The following is a 22,767-nucleotide window of genomic DNA, read 5'->3' on the forward strand; positions in this document are numbered from 1 at the left end:
CATTTTTACAAAGTTTTTTAAAACTACAGAATTATTTTTCATTTTCTAAGAAAACTTTCTACCAGACCAATAGATGAAAAGAAAATTGTGCTGCTATCTTGACTAAAACAAGTGCCTAAAAGTTTAAAGGAGATATTTTATCAGATATAAGGTCAAAACTAACACAACATTGTAAAGCAATTATATTCCAATAAAGATGTTAAAAAATAATAATAAACAACTACTTGTACCATGTTAAAAAAAAAAAAAGACTAACATATCAAGTGATTTACAGCCATGAAACAGACTTCAGGGTTAATTTTCTTTTTCTAATTGTTCTCTCTTAGAGATTAATTTTCCCCACATTTGAGAACAGTATATGTTTTTGTAACACTTTGACCTTGAAGAGATATGAATAAAAACCTAGTAATTATTAAAAACTTCATTAGTTAAGACCCTGTTTATATTTTGTTAATTATTAATTAGTTCTTGCTTGAACTTCAATTTCCTGAGTTTCTTCTAGGTTCTACTGACTAAAAGAAAAATATATATACTTTAACTTCAGGTGTATATAGAAATTGAACTAGTGTGTGCTTTATCTTCACAGGGAACTAATTTTTTTAATGGGTCTATTAATGATTTTCTGCAATCGATGATAGGGTCTTCCATTCACTTAATCAAGTTCTATTATGAGCTAGCAATATTTTAGGGAGTTGTAGACAGTTAAATACAAATGAATATGACACAGTTTCATACTAGAAGCTAATGGACTATGTATGATAATTAAATAAGTGTGATCCATGGTTTTAGGTGATATAATAAAACCACCATGTACCAGGAATACAGAGGAGAGGACAACTAGCTTTGCAAAGGGTGGTAACAGAAGAATTTACATAGAAAATGACATTAGACCCAAATATTATGAGATGAATTAAGAATTCTCTAGTCAGGAAACAGAGGAAGGGTCAGTCTTGGTGGAGGCAACATCTTGTGCAAAGTAGGCTGTAAAACAGCTTTGTGTGTTTCCAGCTTGTTAAGATATTTAGTGTGATAAATCTCAAGGTGTAGTAGTGGAGGGAAGTAGCAGAGTTTAAGATAGCATTAGGTAAAAGATAAATATTGATGAGCTGTGAATGTCATGTTAAAGAGTTTTTTTTTTTTTCAAGTCAGGTAAATACACAATCAAATTTGTGTTTCAGAAAGTTAACTTTGGTATTAGGGGGAATCAATTGAAGAGGAGAGACTAAGATAATTAACATCTCTCTTGTACAACAGAACAACACATGAGACCTAATTATTTTATTTCTTACTAGCGGATCCTAACCTGTTTGTTGTTTATGTATTACAAATGTGTATGCCATGAGCAAATGTAAAACAATTATATAATCTTCAGAATGTTCTTTGGGAAGCTGTGATTGGCTTATGTCACCACTGTAAAATCTGGTGTTCCGAACAATGCTGATCAGCTGCTGTTTATGCATTCTGTCTTTACCAAACTGTTCCTCTCTGCATCAAGACTCCTCTGCTAATCCACACTGTCTGCAGATTAATCTCCTCTATGTCCTCTTCTACATTTTGCAGACTCTTGCTCTGTGTTGCTTGCTTGGTCATTCCAGCCTGCTCTTTCTGTGTAAGCTATTATCTAATTTTGTATGCCTTTAGCAACTTTCAAAGATAAGGGAAAGCAAACAAACAAAAAGACACTCCTTACACTTCAGTATCTTATAATACTGGCCACATTTTTTATCCATGGTCTTCAAAATTGTCTTAAGCAATGAGAATTAACTGCCTCAAATTACTTTTAATGAACCACTTATCTTTACCTTTACATCTCAAATCTTTTAGGGAGATGCAGACAGGTTAATATACCTTCTACAGATTTCTAGATATACGGGCCAAGAATAGAGATCCCACTATAGACTTTTTATCTAAAGGCCCTTGTCTGTCATTTCATGTTTACTTATATACTAGCAGCAACTGACCTTTGTTAGCACAGATTCACACTAGCTGCTCGTAGTCAAAAACAGGTATAAAATCTAAAATGAGAAACAGATATACTTTCTTTGCCAGGAGGGATTTGCCAAGAGTGAAGGGATTTGAGTACGTGACTTTAGATCTTAGGGCTTCCTAAATGCTGAGATTAAGGGGTTATGTATTATAAAATAATTTTGAGTGAATTCTATTTAACAACAGTAATGTTGTAACATGTTTATTTTACTCTTTGACAAAATGATCACAATAGGGAAACATGTAAATCAAAATGTGGAGATATCACTTCAAAACAGCAAATTTCACTAAGCTATTTTTCTGATTTATAACCTTTTCAACATTGCAAAATTTATAAATGAATGTGTAAAGTATATAAAATAATTGCATTAAGACAAGTTTCCCAGGAATCCATCATTTTATTGTGAAGGACCTGTAGAGTTTTTAGCTGATACTAGAAAATGCTATTTTAAGAGACAGAAGAGAAAAGCATGTTGATTTGCTAATCCCAGTCCTGCTATACCTATGCAGCTGTATTTAATTAAATAGAAACAAATGAAAATAAATATAAATAAAATAAGCAACTGTAGAAGTTGAAAATGACTGCTCACAAGTTCCTAAAATGTCTTATCTTGTTGGTCCCTCTTTTATTCATTCTGGCAGGACATATATCTTTCCATTAAAAAATCTTAGGGGGCTTCCCTGGTGGTGCAGTGGTTGAGAGTCTGCCTTCCAATGAAGGGAACACGGGTTCGTGCCCTGGTCTGGGAAGATCCCACATGCTGTGGAGTGGCTGGACCCTTGAGCCATGGCCACTGAGCCTGTGCGTCTGGAGCCTGTGCTCCACAACAAGAGAGGCCACAACAGTGAGAGGTCCATGTACCGCAAAAAAAAAATAAATAAATAAATAAATAAAAGTCTTAGGAATTTACCCATTGCCTGGGAAAACAGTTCTACTCCATATTTGCAAGAGATTGGTTCCAGGACTGCCCCTTCTCATACCAAAATCAGAGGATGCTCAAGTTCCTTATATACAATGGCATAGTATTTGCAATAACCTACGCACATCATCCCATATACTTTAAATCATCTCTAGATTGCTTCTAATACCTAATACAATGTAAATGCTATGTAAATAGCTGTAAATACGATGTAAATGCTGTGTAAATATTTGCCTGCTCACACAAATTCAAGTTTTGCTTTTTGGAATTTTCTAGAATTTTTTTCACATATTTTTCAATCCTTGGTTGGTTGAATCTGCTGATGCAGAACCTGTGGATATGGAGGGTCCACTGTAGGTAATTTACATGAAGGTGTTTTCCAAGCCATAAACTGAGCACAATATTAATAAAAAGTCACTGTTAGAGCATGGAATTAGATGCAAAAAGTTTTGAGTATCTTTGTAAGAGTAAGTCAATTGCTTCATCTCTTTGAGCTCTTGTTTTCTAATCTGTAAAAATAGTGATAATAATACTACTCATCTCAAGGAGTGGTTGTGGGAGTTAAATGAGAAAATGTACTTAAAACTCTTGGGAGAGTTTTTAGCACTTTTTTTAAAAATAAAAAGTAACTTTTAGTTTAATGTGATTTCATGTACCGAGGATCAAAAAACAGGGTCAAGGTCAAAACTTTGTCTAAGAAGAAACATAGACATCGTCTGGATTCACATCAGTCCAATCGCTTTTTACACCATTTTTCTGATAGTTCTCCCTTTATTATTCTTAGTTATAAATTCTACCTAAAATATTGATATTTTACACTTATTTCTAATGTTTAGCAATTATTTTGATTCAACATCAAGTTAGTGATTTAACTTTTATTTTTATTATTATATTTTTATTTATTTATTTATTTATTTATTTATTTATTTTGGTATGCAGGCCTCTCACTGTTGTGGCCTCTCCCATTACAGAGCACAGGCTCCAGACACGCAGGATCAGTGGCCATGGCTCACGGCTCACGTGTCCAGCCGCTCTGTGGCATGTGGGATCTTCCCAGACCGGGGCATGAACCCATATTCCCTGCATCGGCAGGCGGACTCTCAACCACTGCACCACCAGGGAAGCCCCAAGTTAGTGCTTTAAGATGTTGAATAATCAGTATGTTTTTATTCATACTGATTTATGGAATATGCAACTATTTATATTTGTCACAAACAAAATAGGAAAATTGATCTCAATATTTATTTTGATTGCACTGTATATAATTAACAGTCTTAATGAAACATAAATATTTTGTCATACAGATAAAACACAATGATAGGCTGTATTTTAGGAAAAAAATAATGGCTACTATTGTTTAAATAAAGATAAAAACCTTGAAGAATAAAACCAAAGTTATAGATCAAAGCATTTACCTTTTTTTAACAAACAGTGAGAGACCTATATATTTAACATGAGATAATGTATTAGCAACAATGTAAAGTTGTTTTATTCATAAAAATATAAAAGTTCTAATTATATTGTCCCTATTGTAGAATATGTCAACATATTGAATAAATGTAGTTTTCATATGGTTTTGTTCCAATCTTTATTAAGAGACCCACTAGTGGGGCTTCCCTGGTGGCACAGTGTTTGGGAGTCTGCCTGCTGATGCAGGGGACATGGGTTTGTGCCCCGGTCCAGGAGGATCCCACATGCCATGGAGCAGCTGGGCCCGTGAGCCATGGCCATTGAGCCTGCACGTCCAGAGCCTGTGCTCTGCAACGGGAGAGGCCACAACAGTGAGAGGCCCATGTACCGCAAAAAAAAAAAAAAAAAAAAAAAAAAGAGACCCACTAGTTAATATTTGAATTATTCTTATCTAAAATAAGGGTTGGAGAAGGGGCAGCAAAGAAAAAGTGATTAGTTAGCATTTAAACAACTCTAATCAGAAGTTCAGATTCAGGTGTGGATTATTACAAGCACATGATCTATTTTAATCATATACTATTTTTTCACATAATTGATAATAGAAATTTTCTGTCACTTAGTAAAATGAGTAGCCATTAAGATATGTGGACTAAGAAGAAATACTTTGCAAACACTTCCGCCCTCATGTCAGCATGTTATATGATTATAGAGGGTTATAAATTGTAATTATAATACATTGTTCAGTAGCCTGTTCAAGGTAAAAGGCTTTTTCAAGTATGGCCAAATATGGGGATTTTATCACTTAGTTTAAACCAGTTTTAGCTGTATTCCACTACAAAGAGCTATACTTTGCTTAGCTTATAAATTAAGTGGTGTGTTTTTCTTAAGTGGTGTGTGTTTGTTTGTTTCTGCCTGATTTGTAAGAATTTGATTTAACACTTTGTTTTTCTATTGACACAGAAGGTCTGTGGTGACAAAAATTACATTCCACAACTACCTACAACTACTGAAGCCTACAGATAGCTACTAAAGAAACTCCAATATTTATATTCTAAAGTTAGGATACTTATAGAAACCATTTATATATAAATTAATTTGTATTCACCTACAGACAGTCATCATTTTGTGCTATGGGCAAACATACATATTATGTGACATGGTTTTTAAAGTAAATATGTTACTTCTTTTTAAATTCGATAGCATAAAAATAAGTATCTTTTTTATAGAAAAGTTTTAAAAACCTCAATAGTGTGGTGTACTTATAATAATAATGAACACATTTTATATATAAATATAGTATTTCCCTTATTTAAGCAAACCCAAGGAGAAATTGTCCTAGAATCAAAGGTCAACAACTACTAGATAAATGGTTTTCAGTTACCTTGCTAATCCCAAAGCAATATGAAAGCAGGATAGTGTGTGTTCACAATTTTCTCTCTGGCACCCAAGGAAGTCTTTGGGAGTACGTTTGTTGAATGAATAAAATTTAGTCTGAATGTTTCAATCTAATATAATAAAACATCAAGTTGAACTTAATTTATCTGTAAATGAGGTAATAGACTCAATATTAATAGCTAATGGTTTTCCAAAAATACAAGTGAGGCAAATATTTTTATTGCAAAAATAATAAAAATGTTAACTTTCATAAAGGAGTCTCTATCAAATAAAGGAAAAGCTTGTTGAGCACTCAAAAGAATAGTAACAATGCAGCATTATTCTTTTTAGACACTTGGAGTCCTAATAATTAAGCCCTTCTGGCTAAGGATAAATCATAATGTACTATTTTTTGGTAAAAATATATAAAACTTTTAGATATATATGGTTGCAAGATGTATCAAAATGTCTAATTAAGAGACTTTTAATCAAATTTTGACATGAGAGTACAAATATACAGTTACACAAGTATACTTACAGAGATATCTTAATCCGTTAAGATATACTTACAGATATATATATATAGTGATCCACCTTCTTAAAGTTCAAGATATTGTGTTTTTTGAGTAGTACATTAAACTGTTAATTACTCTGTATTTTTGTCATTCTTTAAGAATGTTAAATGGGGGGATTCCCTGGCGGTCCAGTGGTTAGAACTACCTGCGTTCACAGCTGAGGGCCCGGGTTCAGTCCCTGGTGGGGGAACTAACATCCCACAAGCCACTCGGCACTAAATAGCTCAATCTGGCAATATAATGGAAATAATTTTGCCTTATTTTCTCCCTTCTTCCAAGCATAAAATGTAGTATGAGTTATTTTTTGCATTGTCCCTTCTTTTATTCCAAAGTTTAAAGTACAATTTGACTCTAACTGATTAAAAATATATATACTAGCCTAACTCATTCCATTCAATTGTAACATATTAATGCTATAATATTTTCTCACATGTTAACTTTTGAATCTGCTACCTCTCAGGAACCATTTAACTGAGGACTGGTGAATTATCTTTCATTGCAAAAGCCATCTTAGCATTAGTCACTTCCAAACACTATTTGAATTTCTACATTTAAAACTACCTTTTAGCTGAAATAATCAAGGAAGAGAAAGTTGCTGGGACATCATTTTTCATCTTTATTGCTTCTTTGAGCAGTGGTTTCATGTCCTGTGAAAAGGTAAAATGTTTTTGGGACACACTTTTTTCTGTGTTAAATCTGACAGGCTAATCTCTGTCTTAAGCAAAGAAAAATATATATATACAAAGGATTTGTATTTAAGTGTTTTCCTGGTAGTGCTGAATGAGGAAATAATCTCATGAAACTAATAGATAAGTCAATATTAAGGGCACAATAGCTCCTTGTACTTGGCATTGCTAATGCGCTCAAGCCTTAGTATTTGGTGTCTTAAAATGTTTGGTGTGTTACGTAAATGACATCAAAAGAGGCAGAGTGAGTCTACACTGTTGGTCAATTGCCATAGAAAAAGGTAATTTAAGTGAAATATATTTTTCTGTATACCTAAAAGATTACAGGCCAAAAACTAAAAATGTTACCTTAATAAAATAACAAATAGGAGCATTTTCTTAGTGTCAAAACATTGGCCATATAACATTTTTAAATAAATATTTGGTCTTAGAGTAGCAGCAAGTAATTCACAATTTCTGGACTTATATGAACAATGGTTCTAATGATTTAGGAATATTTTATTAAATCATCCAACAAATATCATAAGCATGCATATCCACAGAATTTCAGTTGGATATTTATGTGTTCATTTAAAATATTTTAAGCCTTAGTAAATTTATGGCTGGAATGTATAGTCTTTTATATGTTACATGAAAAAAGAAAACATATTTTTATAAAATTATAATCTGTATACGCTCTTGAATGTGAAATGAATTTATATGTAATAAAATCCCATTAGTAATTCCCATTACAAAAATATCAATTTACCTCATTTGTTTACTAAAGCAAAACATGACCTTAGAGGAACAGTTGATAATTCTCATTGAGAAAGGAATTCCTGTGAGGCTGTTGAAGCTTAAGGTTCAGGGCCCCTCCTTCTGTGGTCCAGGAAGGGGTTTTAACAATGTGTTCAGGTGGCGATTACATTTTTCTTTCTTAAGTAAAGTCTCATCTTTAAGCCCCACAAAACCTGGTTCATCCCGAGACTCATCATACTTACTGTGAAAAATAAAGTTGATTTTTTCTAGAAATAGTAATACACAAATAATCAGAATGAGGTAGAAAATCAGTGCAAAAAGCAAAGCAAAACAAAACAAGACAAACCCCAAATCTGTGGAGAATTCCAAAGAAACCTTTCCTACTAGTAAGTTGAATAAACTTCAGCAAGCTACTTAATCTTTCTGGTCCTTGGTTTTCTCATTTGTAAAATTAAGATTCTGGAGTCTCTTAACTACTCTGTAGGTTTAAATATCTATGAGTCTATATAGTTTTTTTGTTTTGATTGCTTTAGTGTCCCATTACCACCAGCACATTGAGATGGACATTATTAAAACTGAAGACATTTTTCTATTAAATGTGATTTTAACGTGAGTTTTAAATTGGAACATGGAAGATTAGTGTGGTCATTCAGGTTGAAGACATCTATAAAGAAAGATAAAACATAAAGTAAAATAACATCTCCAGACAAACCTACAAAAGAAAAAGCAAGCAATAAATTAGCAGTCATAACCAAAATAATAGGAACTGAAGTGGTACTTTTTCTGTAGTTGATTTAATATTTTTCCTTCTCAGTTATTAGCTCTTTCTGTGTGATTCACCTGAGTGACCAAATTGTCCTCTCTAAAAATCCAATCTTATTCATTTTCTATTCAATATGAAAAAGATATCAGGTGAATTTATACCTTTATTATTTGAAATCTGAGCTAAATTCAAATATACCAGGCCAATCATGAATGAGAAATTACCTCAAAATAAATATTTCATTATTACATTTAAAATTCCAATTAAAACATCATTACAGTGCAGGATTGTAGAGGTCATATTCTCCTGCATCTCTTATACTTCAGCTTAAACTCAAAGGATCTTTGTTATGTTTTAAAATATATCCATGAGATAATCCAACATCATTGAAACTATTTGTTTTCAAATAATCTTGTGGTTTGCTACTCAAATATTCTATGCTTCATTTTCACATTTGTGTTTTTACATATTTTACCTTGTTGCCTGAAATGTATTTTTGCTTCTTCAGTTTGACTGACTATTAATTATGGTTCAGTTTTGGCCTCATCTCTCTTTAGAATCCTTTCCTAATTAATTGTTAAAAGAGTTTGATCATAACACTCTTACTTATTGTACTTATAACACTTCTTTTTAATTGTCTTTTAACTTTTTTGGTCTCCCTACTGAGGTGTAGGATCCTTCAGTACAATATCTCATTCATCTTTTTATTCTAACGTGAGTATTGTAGTATGCAGTAGCACAATTTTAATGCTCCTTGAATGATGGAATAATTTAACAAATGAACATTCTCAAAAAACTTTTCTTGTATTTAACTAGACTAATTCTTCTAACCTTATATTTAACTTAATACCTCATCTTAATATTGAAAAATTAAGGAAATTCCAAATTATATGAAATAGAGGGAGATATTTTACTAAAATTAGGTGCTAAAATATATAGCAAAAGAAAGAAAGATAAAATAGAGGCAAATGTTAGATTGCTACAAAAATGCATACATGTTTGTTATATTAGACTGCAAATTTAATTCTAGACTTTATAACATTTAATTCACAGAGGAAAACCTAGTTACATTATCTACAATATTCTTGGGATAAAAACTGACCAATTGCTCAGGAAGAGAAAATTAATACTGTGACTCAAATCAAACAGGTATATTTTTCAAGCTTTCTTAATAAAGAGGAAACTTAGTATTCAGATTCTAGTTTCAAGGGTCAGTGTTCTAGAGGATCTTCTATTAGCCTTTATCATTTATCAGAGTACAGTGTAGTAAAGGTAATTCTTGCTACTCAGTCAGTAAATTTTGACACCATTGCCAAATACAATACTTCATAGAAGGAAAATTTATGATTCTTGACTATCTAAGAGACATGGTATCCACAAATAACAGAAGAGCCATGTTGAAGATAAGTCACATTTTGTGATATAAAATTTTACTTTCAGAAATGAGTAATAAAGTAAAAAAAATTATTACCTAACAAAGCACTGAATCACTGTGATTGGATAGATAATTTTTATTTGTAAGAGAACATCTGCAACTATTATATATAACTTGTATGTATAATACTGAAGGTGGTTTTCTTTCTTACTCATCTCTTTTTTCCCAGCACAAATGGGATTCTTAGCACTAAAATGTCTTCAGTAAGTGTTTATTCAAACAGAAACATATTTCATTGGAAAGACACCAGGGAATATCTAAGCTTAGAATTCAACAAGTGATAGGACCATAGAAGACTAAATGTATAACGAAGATATTTCACTGATATTTAGAGTTTATAAATCACAATATATAGGGTCATATTCTGTTGAGAAGGGTCTTAGAATTTGTTTTTTCTTTTCTCTTCCTTCATCTTTCCTTCCTCCTTTTCTCCCTTCCTTTCTTTCTTTTTTGCTAGCATTACTAATGTTTTGTATATGATATTTCCAACAGGAACTGATAAAATGAAAGGAATAAAAGTTCTAAAATATTCTTTAAAACTGTATACACATGTCTATGTCTATATTATATATGTCTAAGTAATAAGAAAGTTGTCCTTATGACTTTCTGTTTACTCAAATATTAAACTTTCAAATGAAAATGGTAGCTACCTGCTTTAAAAACTTCTTGTTATGTCCTATATCTTGTTCAGAATTTCCCTATTTTTTTCAATCAGACATGCAAAAGTATTTAATATTGTGGGTCTATGTATATATCTGTGTATGTGAGTATATATTATCAAAAGTTAAATATGGGCTTCCCTGGTGGCACAGTGGTTGAGAGCCTGCCTGCCAATGCAGGGCCATGGGTTCATGTCCCGGTCCGGGAAGATCCCACATGCTGCGGAGTGGCTGGGCCCGTGAGCCATGGCTGCTGAGCCTGCACGTCTGGAGCCTGTGCTCCGCAATGGGACAGGCCACAACAGTGAGAGGCCCGCGTACCGGAAAAAAAAAAAAAAAGAGTTAAATATTTTATTTGTATCCCCAACTTACTCCATTATATTATTTCCTCTCACAATGTCTGTTTTTTAAAAATCTGATACATAAAACTGAATGGGCAGTTTTGAATTTTGTTGACTTGTGAAAACTGTATAACTTTAAAGAAACCTAAGCCTTCCTGGTCGTGTGATGAAAGCTATTTTTTTAAGTAAAAGAGACATGAAGAAGACAAACATACACTGATATAATTAAAGAAACAGAGGCTAAGTTGAAGCAAGTGTTCCTTCTAAGACAATGAAAGCTGACAGTTTCAAATGAGATTATCTAGTCTAATGGGTTATATCACAAATAAGTGGAAGGTTTTATTAGTCTGATATTTTCTTCAGTCCATTCATTACTTGTTGTAATTCCTAAAAGCCAGGGAAAACACTGATAATAAATGTCACTTTGGGTTCTCTTTCTTCATACATACATTCAAGAATTTTATTAAGTTAAATGCTTGATATTGCTTTGAAAATGTTCCTTAATATTTTAATTTTAACATCCTATTTCCCCTGGTTGGTTTATGAACCTCATTTTTTTTTTTTGTTTCCCTGGCAGGTGAGCATATCTGGATGCATATAAACAGATTCCCCCCACCCCATCCTCAGTTCTGACTGAAGTATCCTCAGATTGCTTTAGTAATTTTCCTTTAGTCAAGTATAACAAGCAAGAAGTGGAATTGAACTTCTTAGCAACAAGAAGGAGGACAATCCAGTACCATATATGGACTGCCCAAATCTTTGCAAGTGGGAAACAGTCCTGTGTTTGCTCTTTGCAAAGAGACAATCTAATGACTTATTTTTTCCCATAAGGTCAAGAACTCTGTGAGTGTACAACAATTTATTCTCTATCTTTCCTGACAGTGAAGGAGATCTTTGAATCCTGACATTAGAATATTAATTTTCCTTAAGACACTACTTTCTTTTTTCAATCTCAAGTTTGTGAGAATAGATTTTGAGGTTCACATCCTTGCTGAAATCAACAGAACCAAAATGTCTGAAGATGCCCTTCTTTTCTCCCTTCATACTTGAGTAATAGTTTGACTTGACATAAGTTGAAAACCTTTGTCCATCAGTAGCTATCAAAGGACACTATAAAGAAAGTTAAATTAGAACCCATAGAATGGGATAAAGTATTTGTAGATGTTATGTCTGACAGAGGACACATATATAGAATATAAAATTAACAATTACAAATCAACAATAAAAGAAAAAAATAATCTAAACAAAGACTAACTAAAATATTTGAATAAACATTTATCCAAAGATACAAATGGCCAATAATCACATGAAAACTTTCTCAAAATTATTCATTAGAGAAATGCCTATAAAACAATGAAACACCACTTCATGTACACTAGAATCATTATAATAAAACAAGAACGAATAGTAACAAGTGTCAAGGATGTGGAAAAATCGTTACCCTCATAATTGCTGAGGAGATGGAAAATGGAGCAGCCATTCTGGAAAAAACTTGGCAATTCTTCCAAAAGTTAAAGTTGGAGCCACCATATAATTCAATAATTTTACCCATATGTATATATCCAAGAGAATTGAAGATATATATTCACACTAAAAATACATATGTGAATGTTCAGAGCAGTTTTATTCATAATAACCCAAAAGTGGAAACAACCAAAATGTCCTTCTATTGATGATGTATAAATAAATTGTGGCAGGGAGACCTTCAAGATGGCAGAAGAGTAAGACGTGGAGATCAACTTCCTTCCCACAAATACATCAGAACTACATCCACATGTGGAACAACTACTACAGAACACCAACTGAATGCTGTCAGAAGACCTCTGACTTCCCAAAAGGTAAGAAACTCCCCCACCTATCTGGGTAAGGCAAAAGAAAAAAGAAAAAAAAAAAACAGAGACAAAAGAATAGGGACGGGACCTGCACCAGTGGGAGGGAGATGTAAAGGAAGAAAGTTTCCACACACTAGGAAGCCCCTTCACTGGCAGAGACAGTGGGTGGCTGGGGGGAAGCTTTGGAACCATGGAGCAGAGCACAGCAACAGGGGTGCAGAGGGCAAAGCAGAGAGATGCCCACACAAAGGATCAGTGCCAACCAGCACTCACCAACTTGAGAGGCTTCTCTGCTCATCTGCCTGCGTGAGTGGGGGCTGGGAGCTGAACCTCCAGCTTTGCAGGTCAGATCCCAGGGAGAGGACTGGAGTGGTCTGTGTGAACACAGCCTGAAGGGGGCTAATGTGCCACAGCTGGCTGAGAGGTAGTCTTGGACAAAGTCTGGACCTGCTTAAGAGGCAAGAGACCATTGTTTTGGGTTGTGGCACAAGGAGAGGGGAATCAGAGCACAGCCTAAACAAGCTCCAGAGACAGGCATGAGCCACAACTATCAGTGCAGCCACCAGAGGTAGGCACAAGATGCTAAGGGCACTGCTGCAGCCACCAAGAAGCCAGTGTGCAAGCACAGGTCACTATCCACACCTCCCCTCCTGGGAACCTGTGCAGCCCACCACTGCCAGGGTCCCGTGATTCAGGGACAACTTCCCCAGCAGAACACACAGAACCTCAGGCTTCTGAAATGTCACACTGGCCTCTGTTGCCACAGGCTCACCCCACAACCATACCCCTTCCTCCCCCTGGACTGAGTGAAACAGGGCCCCTACTCAGCTGCTACTTTAACCCTGTCCTATCTGAGAGAAGAACAGATGCCCTCAGGTGACCTACACAGAGACACAGGACCAAATCCAAAGCTGAACACCAGGAGCTCTGTGAACAAAGAAGAGAGAGGGAAATCTCTCCCAGAAGCCTCAGGAGCAGTGGATTAAATCTCCACAATCAACTTGATGTACCCTGCATCTGTGAAATATCTGAATAGACAATGAATCATACAAAAAATGAGGCAGTGTACGTTGGGAGCAACAATATACATATTTTTTTTTCCTTCTTCGCTTTTTGTGAGTCTGTATGTGTATGCTTCTCTGTGTTACTTGGTCTGTATAGCTTTGCTTTTACCATTTGTCCTAGGGTTCTGTCTGTCAGGTTTTTTTTTTTTCTTTTTTCTTTTTATTTTTAGTGTACGTTTTAGTGCTTGTTATCATTGGTGGATTTGTTTTTTGGTTTAGTTGTTCTCTTCTTTCATTCTTACATTTTTTTTTTGTTGTTGTTGTACATGGCCCTCTCACTGTTGTGGCCTCTCCTGTTGTGGAGCAAAGGCTCCGGATGCACAGACTCAGCGGCCATGGCTCACGGGCCCAGCCACTCCATGGCATGTGGGATCTTCCCGGACCGGGGCAGGAACCCATGTCCCCTGCATTGGCTGGTGGACTCTCAACCACTGCACCACCAGGGAAAACCCATTCTTTCTTTTTTAATTTGTTTTTGTTATTTTTCAATTTAAAAAAACTCTAATAATTATTTTTATTTTAATAACTTTTATTTTATGTTTTTCTTTCTTTCTTCCATTTTTCTCCCTTTACTTCTGAGTGGTGTGGCTGACAGTCTTGGTGCTCCACGTGGGTGTCAGGCCTGTGTCTCTTAGGTGGGAGAGCTGAGTTCAGGACATGAGTCCATCAGGGACGTCCCAGGTCCATGTAATATCAAATGGTGAAAACTCTCCCAGAGATCTCCATCTCGACACTAAGACACTGCTCCACTCAACGACCAACAAGATACAGTGCTGGACACCCTATGCCAGACAACTAGCAAGACAGGAACACAACCCCACCTATTAGCAGAAGGCTGCCTAAAATCATAAGAAGGTCACAGACACCTCAAAACAAACCACCAGACACAGACTTAACCAGAAGAAAGACAAGATCCAACCTCATTCACCAGAACACAGGCACTGGTCCCCTCCACAAGGAAGCCTACACAGCTCACTGAAAGAACCTTAGCCACTCTGGTAGACCCCAAAAACAACAGGAATTACACACCTGCAGCCTGAAAAAAGGAGACCCCAAACCCAGTAAGTTAAGCAAAATGAGAAGACAGAGAAACACATAGCAGATGAAGCAGCAAGGTAAAAACCCAACAGACCAAACAAACAAAGAGGAAATAGGCAGTCTACCTGAAAATGATTCAGAGTAATAATAGTAAAGATGTTACAAAATCTTAGAAATAGAATGGAGAAAATAAAACAAACTTTTAACAAGGACCTGGAAGAACTAAAGAGCAAACAATGATGAACAACACAATAAATGAATTAAGAATTCTCTAGAAGGAATCAATAGCAGAAAAACTGAGGCAGAAGAACGGATAAGTGACCTGGAAGATAAAATAGTAGAAGAAACTACTGCAGAGCAGAATAAAGAAAAAAGAATGAAATGAATTGAGGACCACCCCAGATACTTCTGGGACATTAAATGCAACAACATTCGGATTATAGGGGTCACCAAAGATGAAGAGAAATAGAAAGGGACTGAGAAAATATTTGAAGGGATTTTAGTTGAAAACTTCCCTAATAAGGGGGAAAAAATAGTTAATCAAGTCAAGGAAGTCCAGAAGTCCCATACAGGATAAATCCAAGGAGAAACACGCCAAGACACATATTAATGAAACTATCACATATTAAATGCAAGAAAAATTATTAAAAGCAGCAAGGAAAAAAACAAGAAATAACATACAGGAGAATCCCCATGAGGTAAACAACTGATCTTTCAGCAGAAACTGTGCAAGCCAGAAGGGAGTGGCAGGAAATATTTAAAATGATGATAGGGAAAAACCTACAAAAAGCTTACTCTACCCAGCAAACATCTCATTCAGATTCAATGGAGAAATTAAAAACTTTACAGATAAGCAAAAGCTAAGAGAATTCAACACCACTAAACCAGCATTACAACAAATTCTTAAGGAACTTCTCTAGGCAGGAAACACAAGAGAAGGAAAAGACCTACAATAACAAACTCAAAACAATTAAGAAAATGGTAAGAGGAACATACATATCAATAATTACCTCACATGTAAAGGGAATAAATGCTCCAGCCAAAAGACATAGACTGGCTGAATGGATAAAAAACAAGACCCGTATATATGCTGTCTACAAGAGACCCACTTCAGACATAGGAACACATAAAGACTGAAAGTGAGGGGATGGAAAATATACTCCATGCCAATGGAAATCAAAAGAAAGCTGGAGTAGCAATTCTCATATAAGAGAAAATAGACTTTAAAATAAAGACTACTACAAGAGACAAAGAAGGACACTACATAAAGATAAAGGGATCAATCCAAGAAGAACATATAACAATTGTAAATATTTATGCAGCCAACAAAGGAACATCACAATACATAAGGCAAATGCTAACAGCCATAAAAGGGGAAATCGACAGTAACACATTCAGAGTAGGGGACAGTAACACTCCAGTTTCACCAATGGGCAGATCATCCAAAATAAGAATAAATAAGGAAACACAAGCTTTAAATGATAAATTAAACAAGATGGACTTAGTTGATATTTATAGGATATTTCATCCAAAAACAACAGAATACACTTTCTTCTCAAGGGCTCATGGAACATTCTCCAGGATAGATCATATCTTGGGTCACAAATCAAGCCTTGGTAAACTTAAGAAAACTGAAATTTTATCAAGTATTTTTTTCCAACCACAACGCTATGAGACTAGATATCAATTATGGGAAAATATTTGTAAAAAATACAAACACACGGACGTGAAACAATACACTACTTAATAATCAAGAGATCACTGAAGAAATCAAAGAGGAAGTCAAAAACTACCTAGAAACCAATGGCAATGAAAACAGTATGGCCCAAAGCCTATGGGATTCAGCAAAAGCAGTTCTAAGAGGGAAGTTTATAGCAATACAACCCTACCTCAAGAAAGAAGAAACATCTCAAATAAATAACCTAACCTTACACCTAAAAGGATTAGAGAGAAAAGAACAAAAATATCCCAAAGTTAGCAGAAGGAAAGAAATCATAAAGATCAGAGCAGAAATAAATGAAAAACAAAATGAAGGAAACAATACCAAAGATCAATAAAACTAAAAGATGGTTCTTTGAGAAGATAAACAAAATTGATAAACCATTAGTCAGACTCATTAAAAAAAAAGAAGACTCAAATCAATAGATTTAGAACTGAAAAAGGAGAAGTAACAACTGACACTGCAGAAATACAAAGGATCATGAGAGATTACTACAAGCAACTATATGCCAATAAAATGGACACCTGGAAGAAATGGACACATCCTTAGAAGAGCAAACCTTCTGAGACTGAACCAGGAAGAAATAGAAAATATAAGCAGACTGCTCACAAACACTGGAATTGAGACTGTGTTTAAAAATCTTCCAACAATCAAAAGCCCAGGACAAGATGGCTTCCCAGGCGAATTCTGTCAAACATTTAACAAAGAGCTAACACCTATCATTCTCAAACTCTTCCAAAATTTAGCATAAGGAGAAACACTCCCAAACTCATTCTATGAGGCTGCCATCACCCTGATACCAAAACTAGACAAATATGTCACAAAGAAAGAAAACTACAGGCCAATATCACTGATGAACATACATGCAAAAATCCTCAACAAAATACTAGCAAACACTATCCAAGAGCACATTAAAAGGATCATGATCAACTGGGGTTTATCCTAGGAATGCAAGGATCCTTCAATATACTCAAATCAATCAATCAATGTGATACACCATATTAACAAATTGAAAGATAAAAACCATATGATCATATCAATAGGTGCAGAAAAAAGTTTTTGACAGAATTAAACACCGATTTATGATAAAAACCCTCTAGAAAGTAGGAATAGAGGGAAGATACCTTAACATAATAAAGACCATATACAAGAAACACACAGCCAAACTCATTCTCAAAGGTGAAAACCTGAAACAATTTCTACTAATATCAGGAACAAGACAAGGTTGCACACTCTCACCACTATTATTCGACATAGTTTAGAAGTTATAGCCACAGCAATCAGAGGAGAAAAATAAATAAAAGTAATCCAAATTGGAAAAGAAGAAGTAAAGCTGTCACTCTTTGCAGATAACCATGATACTACACATAGAAAATCCTAAAGATGCTACCAGAAAACTACTAGAGCTAATCAATAAATTTGGTAAAGTAGCAGTATACAAAATTGATACACAGAAATCTCTTGCATTCCTATACACTAATAAAGAAAAATCTGAAAGAGTAATTAAGGAAACACGCCCATTTACCATTGCAACAAAAAGAATAAAATACCTAGGGACAAACCTACCTAAGGAGACAAAAGACCTGTAAGCAGAAAACTATAAGACACTGATGAAAAAATTAAAGATGATACAAAGAGCTGGAGCGACATACCATGTTCTTGGATTGAAGAAATCAACATTGTGAAAATGACTATACTACTCCAAACAATCTACAGATTCAGTGCAAGCCCTGTCAAACTACCAATGGCATTGTTCACAGAATTAGAATAAAAACTTTCAAAATTTGTATGGAATCTCAAAAGACTCCAAATAGCCAAAGCAATCTTGAGAAAGGAAAATGAAGCAGGAGGAGTCAGGCTCCCTGACTATAGACTATACTACAAACTACAGTAATCAAGACAGCATGGTACTGGCACAATACAGAAATATAGATCAATGGAAGAGGATAGAAAGCCCAGAGTCAAACCCATGCACATATGGTCACCTTATTTTTGATAAAGGAGGCAAGAATATATAATGGAGAAAAGACAACCACTTCAATAAGTGATTCTGGGAAAACTGGACAGCTACATGTAAAAGAATGAAATTAGCACACTCCCTAACATCATACACAAAAATAAACTCAAAATGGATAAAAGACCTAAATGTAAGACCAGACACTATAAAACTCTTAGAGGAAAACAGAGGCAGAACACTCTATGACATAAATCACAGGAAGATCCTTTTTGACCCACCTCCTAGAGAAATGGAAATAAAAACAAAAATAAACAAATGAGATGTAGTGAAAGTTAAAAGTTTTTGCACAGCAAGGGAAACCATAAACAAGATGAAAAGACAACCCTAAGAGTGGGAGAAAATATTTGCAAATGAAGCAACTGACTAAGGATTAATCTCCAAAATATACAAGCAACACATGCAGCTCAATATCAAAAAAACAAACAAAGCAATCCAAAAATGAGCAGAAGAGACCTAAATAGACATTTCTCCAAAGAAGATATACAGATTGCCAACGAACACATGAAAGAATGCTCAACATCATTAATCATTAGAGAAATGCAAATGAAAACTACAATTAAATATCACCTCATACCCGTCAGAATGGCCATCACCAAAACTTCTACAAACAATAAATGCTATAGAGGGTGTGGAGAAAAGGGAACCCTCTTGCACTGTTGGTGGGAATGTAAATTGATACCACCACTCTGGAGAACAGCATAGAGCTTCCTTAAAAACCTAAAAATAGAACTACCATCTACCCCAACAACCCCACTACTGGGCATATACCCTGAGAAAACCATAATTCAAAAAGAGTCATGTACCACAATGTTCATTTCAGCTCTATTTACAATAGCCAGGACATGGAAGAAACCTAAGTGTCCATTGACAGACAGATGGATAAAGAAGATGTGGCACATATATACAATAGAATATTACTCAGCCATAAAAAGAAACGAAATTGAGTTATTTCTAGTGAGGTGGATGGACCTAGAGTCTATCATACAGAGTGAAGTAAATCAGAAAGAGAAAAAGAAATATCGTATGCTAACACATATATATGGTGTCTTAAAAAATAAATAAATAAAGGTTCTGAAGAACCTAGGAGCAGGACAGGAATAAATATGCAGATATATAGAATGGGCTTGAGGACACAGAGAGGAGGAAGTGTAAGCTGGGACAAAGTGAAAGACTGACATGGACTTATATATCCTACCAAATGTAGAATAGATAGCTAGTGGGAAGCAGCTGCATAGCACAGGTAGATCTGCTTGGTGCTTTGTGACTACCTAGAGGGGTGAGATAGGGAAGGTGAGAGGCTGGTGCAAGATGGAGGAGATATGGAGATTATATATATATATATATATATATATATATATATATATATATATATGAATTACTTTGTTATAAAGCAGAAATTAACACACCATTTTAAAGCAATTATACTCCAACAAAGATGATAAAAAAATGTGGCAACTCCTTACAGTGGAATATTATTCAATCAGAAAAATAATGAAGTACTAATACAGGCTATGAAACGGATGAATCTTGAAAACCTTATGTTATGTGAGAGAAACCATACACAAAAAGCCACAAATTATGATTCTCTTTATGTGAAATGTCCAAAATTAGCAATTCCATAGAGACAGAAAATAAATTAATTTTTGCTAATGGGTGTAGGGAGATGGGGCAATGACAAACGACTACTATTGGTTACAAGGTTGTTTTTCAGGATGATAAAATGTTTTGGAGTTTGATAGTGGTGATGGCTACACAACTCTGTGAAAAGACTCAAAAATACTCAATTCTATACTTTAACACTTAATTTTATCTCAATTGAAAATTAAACAAACAAAAATAAAACAACCCCTACCATATATTTATCATACTACATGGAGCATGGCATATAGAAAACCCATAATGTACACTAGCTAGTAACTGTTTTATCAATTTGTCTTAAAATGACAATTGCAAACAGTGGATGGTAGTAATGCCTTTTTCAATTTTATACAATGTAAAATGTGGTGGGAAAGAAGACATGATATATAGAATTATGTGTTCCAAAGACATAATGCTAAAATAAAAACTCAGCATATTGAGACAACTGTAGTCTTAATTATCTTCATTCTCTAGATAAATGCATTACTCCCTGATGTCACAGACTTAACATGAATACAATTTTATATGCTATTTTTTCCAGCACAAGAAGTGTTCTTCATTTACTGGTTGCTATGAAACATTTTTGGCCACATATTCAACCTTAGCAACAGAAGAACTCATGTAGCTTTCTCGCATAATCATGTAAGGATTTCTTTTTTTTTCAAAGAAATCAAGGTGGGGGAAAGCTATATAGTCAAAGAAATTATTTTGAGTTTTTATTTTATATTTTAAAATTTTACTTTAGCTCCTTGTCACTTGAATGTATAATATGGGATACATAGGCAATATTTCAATCTCACTGCATACCACAAGGTAGGTATTTTTTAACTATGACAAATAAAAAAGTACATTCTAGTTTCTGAACAAATAAAAGACTAGTACCGATGGCTGTTGGTTTACACTCAAACCCAATATTGGTTATTACACTGAAGGAAGAGTCATAGTATAGTGATTAGAGAAACAGGGTCAGTTGTTACTTCCTGAGTAAGCCAAAAATTCATGGCACTGCCTTGGGGGAATAACTTGGAGGAAATTTTGATTTGTGTTCTTATTCCTATGCCATATTGTTCTCTTCAAAAGAGCTACTGCATTTTGCATACTGCCAGGCAGTTAATCAGCTGTGTCCATTCAGATCTTGCCATAATTTGTTGATAACAAGACTTTGCTGTCAGCCTGGCTTCAACTAATTGGACCTTGGATTGGCATCCAAGTCAAAGGCAGTTTTTTATGTACTGGGCATTGTTAGCAATCTATGAGGCTCTTTGAGATGAGATTTGTCCCAAGAAATGATGCCCTATGCCATAATTTTACCTATTAACTCAATCAGGTAAGATCTTGAGGAGTACTGTAGTGGAGAATTTTAAAAAAACTGACAGGAAGCAATAACCACTAGGAAGTAAATCACAGAGGAAGTCAATGGATGAGATATGGAGAAGACGTGAGCTATTTGATAATGGAACTGAAGCAGAAAAAAAACAAAACAGGAGAGGCTTAAGCATGAAAATAGTGGACTACTAGAGTTGGTATTGGGTCACTAAAATTTGTGAGAAATGCTGTATTATATATCAGATGTGTTTGATACTTGGGTCATATAGTTTTCTATACAGCTTTACTTCCACAATGGATTCTTTACAAAATAAGACAGACTAAAAGACAGTATCTAAGATTACCATCCTGCTCAGCACTGGTTCCTAAAGGGTCAGCAGCCTATGTGATAGTATTTGAGGCAAACCATAACATTATATACTTTAAACATCTAAAATTATACCACTTAAGGTGTATTCTTGGTGAAATGTTTTCAAGTATGTTCTCTTGATATACAAATATCCTACCTAATTGAACTTTAGAATTCCTTAATAGAAAGGAACTGAATTGTCTAAAAAAGGAAGAAAGACATTAAATTCCAAAAATTCCAATCCAGTGTGTTTATTCTGTATATTTCCCCCAAACAGGAACATAGGTAGTTAGATAGCTTGCTAATAAAAGCAATACATAGAGCTTTTACATGGACACATAAGCCAAAATTCTTCAATCTATTTGAAAATATATATAAGAAAACTTTTATATAATATTACCTGGGAAAATGATTTGCTGTTCATATTTTCCATATTATAATTGGGGGCTATATGATTTAAAATATTTATACAATTTTTATTTAAGACACAAACTTTTAGAGCTTGAAAAATTTCCCAAACATTTATTACTATTTCTTAATTTTGCTAATGAGCAAACTGAAGAAAGAGGAGGTAAACCAGAAGAACAAAAAGTAAGTTGCTTTAGTTCAGAGCTATTTTATTTATTTTCATTTGAAAATTTTTCTTAGATGGTGACAGACAAGAATAAGAAATGCAGTGCTGAAGATCTCAAAATTGAAGTATCAATATTTGTTTTTGAAATACCCTATAATTTTGCTTACCTATGAATGTCTAAATCAGTACATTTGTAATTAAACTTCAATATCTTTCTAATGCATATTTCTAAATATATGAAAGGTACTTAGTCAACTATCTGGCCTATTTCAGGTCTTCAAAAAAACTAATTAGCACTTCTTACAATCCATATGATAAGAAG

The 22,767-nt window shown here is 34.4% G+C and overlaps 1 protein-coding gene across 2 annotated transcripts in view; it reads right to left on the reverse strand.

Moving 5' to 3' along the window:
• KLHL1 (kelch like family member 1) overlaps nucleotides 1-22,767 on the reverse strand; it is a gene marked incomplete at both ends in the record, with an annotated part of 381,529 nt that overhangs the window by 52,831 nt on the left and 305,931 nt on the right. The window lies entirely within an intron of this gene.

The sequence above is a fragment of the Mesoplodon mirus genome (assembly GCF_964341445.2).
Source record: "Mesoplodon mirus genome assembly, chromosome: 17".
Lineage (NCBI taxonomy): Eukaryota > Metazoa > Chordata > Mammalia > Artiodactyla > Ziphiidae > Mesoplodon > Mesoplodon mirus.